We start from the raw sequence: 7,500 nt of genomic DNA, 5'->3' as shown, positions 1-7,500 counted from the left end.
TGTGCAGCTGGGCAATATGCAAACACGTGTGAAGCACAACGCATACAAAACAAATGATTCAGCCCCATCCAGAGGACATGGCTGGCATAACAAGCATCCTGATTTGCAACCAGGGACAGGTGTGTCCTGTTTGCCAATCAGGGACAGGTGAGGGAGCAAGCGCCCAGACCAGAGGAACAGAGGCAAATCCTCTTCTGCATGATTAGATTCACAGAAGGTCACTCATGCCGTCTGCCAGAGGCTGTAAATACTTACATGGTAAGCACCAAACTACTTTACATCCCATAATACCCCTGCTGTCCCTCCCCCGAATAACAAATTCCCCTCTAGTTGACTAAATTGACCTCTATGTCACGGGATGTTTGTGGCCCCAAACCACCGCATGGAGTGTTTTTATGCCAGGGGCCGGCCTTGTCTGTGTCATTCACGAGCCTTAGTGTCCCATTTTATTTGATGAACCACCAATGGAGCGGCGCTTTTATTAGGAGGTTGCCAAAGACGACACCCACGTCAACCTGCCACTGCTCTTTATTTATTGAGGGAATCGTTTTGCGGCGTGAGGAAGTCAATTATGTGTTCATTCATTCATTGAGGACTGGAGTCAAGGTCATAGGGCTTGCACACACACACAAACACACACACACACACACAGGTTGTTTTGGCAAACAGAGGAGAAGGAGCTAATTTGAGCATCAACTTGGCGACAAGGTGCGTTGATTGACAGGAAGAGGGGGCTGATGGGAGATTCTGTGAGCGACAGATAACAGCTGTCTGCTTCACACACTACACACACTGAGTGGGAGCGTCACACACACACACACACACACACACACATTATTGTATTTGCTACCTTCTTGAGACCTGAGGAAAATGCCTCCCTCTTTAGGACCAGCCTTTCTAGATATATAAAGAAGTGTATTTACAACATTAATAATACATACATACTATGCAAATATAAAAAAGCTTGTTGTGAAAAATGAGTTGGAATTTTACGGGAAAAAACTTGGAATTTTGGCAGTATTATAATAAGTCTTCATTTTACTCAACGCAAGTCAAAATTTGACAATAAAAACTGAACATTTGTGCAATATTATGATAAAAGTTTGAATGTTACTCAACAACAGTCACAATTTGACAAGAAAAGCTTAACCCTTTGGCAATTTTAAAGAAAAGAGTCGTAATTTTGACTCGACAAAAGTCACACTTTTATAAGAGAACTTTAACATTTTGGGCAATATTATAATAATAATCGGAATTTTACTTGGCAAAAGTGTGACAAAAGTCACAATTTTACTCAGAATATGTCACTATTTTACAAGAACAACAAAAAAAATTGGCAATATTGTGATAAGTCAGATTTTTATATGACAAATGTCACCATTTTGCACGAAAAAGTCATCATTTTACGAGAAAATATTGCAAATTACAGAAACAGAAAGCATATGAAAAATTGTTCCCAATTTCATAAGAAAAAAGTCGACACATTGTAAGAAAAAAAAAGATGTTAGTTATTTTGTATTATTATTTTTTTTTGTAATTGTTTTTTAATAGGGATGTCCGATAATGGCTTTTTGCCGATATCCTATATCCCGATATTGTCCTACTCTTTAATTACCGATACCGATATCAACCGATACCGATACTGATATATACAGTTGTGGAATTAACACATTATTATGCCTAATTTGGACAACCAGGTATGGTGAAGATAAGGTCCTTTTTTTTTTTAAATTAATAAAATAAAATAAGATAAATAAGTTAAAAACATTTTCTTGAATAAAAAAGAAAGTAAAACAATATAAAATCAGTTACATAGAAACTAGTAATTAATGAAAATGAGTAAAATTAACTGTTAAAGGTTAGTACTATTAGTGGACCAGCAGCACGCACAATCATGTGTGCTTACGGACTGTATCCCTTGCAGACTGTATTGATATATATCGATATATAATGTAGGAACCACAATATTAATAACAGAAGGAAACACTTTTGTGTGAATGAGTGGAAATGGGGGAGGGAGGTTTTTTGGGTTGGTGCACTAATTGTAAGTGTATCTTGTGTTTTTTATGTTGATTTAATAAAAAAAAAAAAAAAACGATACCGATAATAAAAAAAAAACGATACCGATAATTTCCGATATTACATTTTAAAGCATTTATCGGATTATCGGCCGGCCGATATTATCGGACATCTCTATTTTTTAATATTCATTATTTACTTCACAGATCCGCCGGGTGGCGGGTCTCTCCCTCAGAGATAGGGTGAGAAGCTCTGCCATCCGGGAGGAGCTCAAAGTAAAGCCGCTGCTCCTCCACATGGAGAGGAGCCAGATGAGGTGGTTCGGGCATCTGCTCAGGATGCCACCTGAACGCCTCCCTAGGGAGGTGTTTAGGGCACGTCCGACCGGCAGGAGGCCACGGGGAAGACCCAGGACACGTTGGGAAGACTATGTCTCCCGGCTGGCCTGGGAACGCCTCGGGATCCCCCGGGAGGAGCTGGACCAAGTGGCTGGGGAGAGGGAAGTTCTGTGGTCAGATGAAACAAAAATGGAGCTGTTTGGCCACAATACCCAGCAATATGTTTGGAGGAGAACAGGTGAGGCCTTTAATCCCAGGAACACCATTCCTACCGCCAAAAATGGTGGTGGTAGTATTATGCTCTGGGCCTGTTTTGCTGCCAATGGAACTGCTGCTTTAAATGGGACAATGAAAAAGGAGGATTAGCTCCAAATTGTTCAGGACAAGCTAAAGTCATCAGCCCGGAGGTTGGGTCTTGGGCGCAGTTGGGTGTTCCAACAGGACAATGACCCCAAACACACCTCAAAAGTGGTAAAGGAATGGCTAAATCAGGCTAGAATGAAGGTTTTAGAATGGCCTTCCCAAAGTCCTGACTTAAAGGTGTGGACAATGCTGAAGAAACAAGTCCATGTGAGAAAAGCAACACATTTAGCTGAACTGCAGCAATTTAGTGGTCAAGTGGTCAAACAGAAGCTTGTGGATGGCTACCAAAAGCGCCTTATTGCAGGTAAACTTGCCAAGGAAGCAAATATTAACATTGCTGTATGTATACTTTTGACCCTCACATTTTCAGTAGACCCATAATAAATTCATAAAAGAAGCAAACTTCATGAATGTTTTTTGTGACCAACAAGTATGTGCTCCAATCACTACATCACAAATAAATAATAATGATTGTAAACTCAAGACAGCCATGACATCATGTTCTTTACAAGTGTACGTACACTTTTGACCACCACTGTATATGAACACAATGTTAGCATGTATTACCTGTAAGGTTGCACCTCTAGTAAACACAATGATATATATATGAACACAATGATATATATATATGAACACAATGATATATATATGAACACAATGATATATATGAACACAATGACAGCTGTGAGCACATATTGTATTACCTCAATCCAACATGGCACAGATGTCTGTAACAAAATACTGCAGTAGCAAACAGGAAGTACTCACTATAATCCTGCACGGGGCTTTAATTAAAAAATATCAAATTCTGAAATGAATCGTGATCATTTTGCCATATGGCCCAGCCCTAGGTCAAACATTGAGCAGCGTGAGTAATGAATGCGAGACAACAATGAATTATGGATCATATTCTAATGTGTGACTTAGCGTACTCGTTACAAGCATGCTAATGTGATTGGGAAACCTGATTAGCATCTTTTCTAGGACGAGGAGGAGAGGAACAGGGCAGGTTCGTCAATCTGAAGACACGCGCCTTGTTCTGCGAGGACTTACGTGGAATGCCATTTGGAATCCTCAACACTCTTAAGGTAAAGAGAAAAAAAAGTAATAATTAGCAAGTTTCACTTTTTAAGGCGCGTTTTTATTTATAGTAAAGTGTAGAAGAGTGGGAGAAAAACGACGAGTCGAGCTAAAGTAGCAAGTTTTTAGGATAGAATGGACTTTATTGTAGTTATTATCCTCGGCTACAGAAGCTAGCTCTTGGGACGTGGAACGTCACCTCGCTGGGGGGGGAAGGAGCCTGAGCTAGTGCGCGAGGTGGAGAAGTTCCGGCTAGACATAGTCGGACTGACTTCGACGCACAGCAAGGGCTTTGAACCCAGTTCTCTCGAGAGAGCTGGACTCTCTTCTACTCTAGCGTTGCCGGCAGTGAGAGGCGACGGGCTGGGGTGGCAATTCTTGTTGCCCCCCGGCTCAGAGCCTGCATGTTGGAGTTCAACCCGGTGGACGAGAGGGTAGCTTCCCTCCGCCTTCGGGTGTGGGAACGGGTCCTGACTGTGGTTTGCGCTTACGCGCCAAACCGCAGCTCAGAGTACCCACCCTTTTTGGATTCACTCGAGGGGGTACTTGAGAGTGCTCCCCCGGGTGATTCCCTCGTTCTACTGGGGGACTTCAATGCTCATGTTGGCAGCGACAGTGAAACCTGGAGAGGAAACCTGGCTGCCCGGATCTGAACCCGAGCGGTGTTTTGTTATTGGACTTTTGTACCCGTCACGGATTGCCCATAACGAACACCATGTTCAAACATAAGGGTGTCCATATGTGCACTTGGCACCAGGACACCCTAGGCCGCAGTTCCATGATCGACTTTGTAGTTGTGTCGTCGGATTTGCGGCCTCATGTTTTGGACACTCAGGTGAAGAGAGGGGCAGAGCTTTCTACCGATCACCACCTGGTGGTGAGTTGGCTGCGATGGTGGGGGAGGATGCCGGACAGACCTGGCAGGCCCAAACGCATTGTGAGGGTTTGCTGGGAACGTCTGGCAGAGTCTCCTGTCAGAGAGAGTTTCAATTCCCACCTCCGGAAAAACTTTGAACATGTCACGAGGGAGGTGCTGGACATTGAGTCCGGATGGACCATGTTCCGCACCTCTATTGTCGAGGCGGCTGATTGGAGCTGTGGCCGCAAGTAGTTGGTGCCTGTCGTGGCGGTAATCCTAGAACTCGTTGGTGGACACCGGCGGTGAGGGATGCCGTCAAGCTGAAGAAGGAGTCCTATCGGGTTCTTTTGGCTCATAGGACTCCTGAGGCAGCGGACAGGTACTGACAGGCCAAGCGGTGTGCGGCTTTGGCGGTCGCGGAGGCAAAAACTCGGACATGGGAGGAATTCGGGGAAGCCATGGAAAACGACTTCCAGACGGCTTCGAAGCGATTCTGGACCACCATCCGCCGCCTCAGGAAGGAGAAGCAGTGCACTATCAACACCGTGTATGGTGAGGATGGTGTTCTGCTGACCTCGACTGCGGATGTTGTGGATCGGTGGAGAGAATACTTCGAAGACCTCCTCAATCCCACCAACACGTCTTCCTATGAGGAAGCAGTGCCTGGGGAATCTGTGGTGGGCTCTCCTATTTCTGGGGCTGAGGTAGTTAAAAAGCTCCTCGGTGGCAAGGCCCCGGGGGTGGATGAGATCCGCCCGGAGTTCCTTAAGGCTCTGGATGCTGTGGGGCTGTCTTGGTTGCCAAGACTCTGCAGCATCGCATGGACATCGGGGGCGGTACCTCTGGATTGGCAGACCGGGGTGGTGGTTCCTCTCTTTAAGAAGGGGAACCGGAGGGTGTGTTCTAACTATCGTGGGATCACACTCCTCAGCCTTCCCGGTAAGGTCTATTCAGGTGTGCTGGAGAGGAGGCTACGCCGGATAGTCGAACCTCGGATTCAGGAGGAACAGTGTGGTTTTCGTCCTGGTCGTGGAACTGTGGACCAGCTCTATACTCTCGGCAGGGTCCTTGAGGGTGCATGGGAGTTTTCCCAACCAGTCTACATGTGCTTTGTGGACTTGGAGAAGGCATTCGACCGTGTCCCTCGGGAAGTCCTGTGGGGAGTGCTCAGAGAGTATGGGGTATCGGACTGTCTGATTGTGGCGGTTCGCTCCCTGTATGATCAGTGCCAGAGTTTGGTCCGCATTGACGGCAGTAAGTCGGACACGTTTCCAGTGAGGGTTGGACTCCGCCAAGGCTGCCCTTTGTCACCGATTCTGTTCATAACTTTTATGGACAGAATTTCTAGGCGCAGTCAAGGCGTTGAGGGGATCTGGTTTGGTGGCTGCAGGATTAGGTCTCTGCTTTTTGCAGATGATGTGGTCCTGATGGCTTCATCTGGCCAGGATCTTCAACTCTCGCTGGATCGGTTCGCAGCTGAGTGTGAAGCGACTGGGATGAGAATCAGCACCTCCAAGTCCGAATCCATGGTTCTCGCCCGGAAAAGGGTGGAGTGCCATCTCCGGGTTGCGGAGGAGACCCTGCCCCAAGTGGAGGAGTTCAAGTACCTCGGAGTCTTGTTCACGAGTGAGGGAAGAGTGGATCGTGAGATCGACAGGCGGATCGGTGCGGCGTCTTCAGTAATGCGGACGCTGTATCGAGCCGTTGTGGTGAGCCGGAAGGCAATGCAGTGAAATACATATTTTTTTTCGTTCTGACCGTAACTTAGGTACAAGCTGGCTCATTGGATTCCACACCCTCTCCTTTTTTTATTGTGGATCACGGATTTGTATTTTAAACCACCTCGGATACTATATCCTCTTGAAAATGAGCGTCGAGAACGCAAAATGGACATTCAGTGCCCTTTATCTCCACGACAATACATCGGCGAAGCTCATGCTAATTAGCATGAGCTTCGTCTATCTCAAATGCAGATAGAAACAAAATAAATAAATCCCTGACTGGAAGGATAGACAGAAGATCAACAATAAATTAAACCATGGACATGTAACTACACGGTTAATAGATCTCAGCCTGGCAAAGCTTAACAATGCTGTTGCTAACGATGCTAAGGCTGACTTAGCAACTTAGCAACCGGACCTCACAGAGCTATGATAAAAACATTAGCGCTCCACCTACGCCAGCCAGCCCTCATCTGCTCATCAACACCCGTGCTCACCTGCGTTCCAGCGATCGACGGCGCGATGAAGGACTTCACCCGATCATCCGTGCGGTGGCCGGTTAGCATCGGCTAGCGCGTCTGCTATCCAAGTGAGTAATCCTTGTTGTGTTGCTGCAGCCAGCCGCTAATACAGCGTTCTTCTTTGCAGTCTCCATTGTTCATTAAACAAATTGCAAAAGATTCACCAACACAGATGTCCAGAATACTGTGGAATTATGAAATGAAAACAGAGCTTTTTTGTATTGTATTCAATGGGGAAGGCATACCTCTGTTCCCCGAGCTACGTCACGCGCATACGTCATCCTCCGAAGGCTTTTTCAACCGGAAGTGTGGCGGGAAATGTAAAATGTCACTTTATAAGTTAACCCGGCCGTATTGGCATGTGTTGCAATGTTAAGATTTCATCATTGATATATAAACTATCAGACTGCGTGGTCGCTAGTATTGGCTGATTGAGACTTTATTAGTAGGTTGCACAGTACAGTACATATTCCGTACAATTGACCACTAAATGGTAACACCCGAAATAAGTTTTTCAACTTGTTTAAGTCGGGGTCCACTTAAATTGATTCATGATACAGATAAATACAAATCATATATACTATCATCATAATACAGTC

At 45.5% G+C, this 7,500-nt stretch overlaps 1 pseudogene; it reads left to right on the top strand.

Annotated features, from left to right (window-relative positions):
• Positions 1-162: 162 nt before the first annotated feature.
• The window catches only part of LOC133631439 (dynein axonemal heavy chain 11-like), a 184,463-nt pseudogene continuing 177,125 nt past the window's right edge, over positions 163-7,500 (top strand).

Source organism: Entelurus aequoreus, linkage group LG16 (genome assembly GCF_033978785.1).
Source record: "Entelurus aequoreus isolate RoL-2023_Sb linkage group LG16, RoL_Eaeq_v1.1, whole genome shotgun sequence".
Lineage (NCBI taxonomy): Eukaryota > Metazoa > Chordata > Actinopteri > Syngnathiformes > Syngnathidae > Entelurus > Entelurus aequoreus.
Note: the sequence above shows the minus strand (reverse complement) of the source record. Positions and strands in the feature narration are given on the sequence as shown.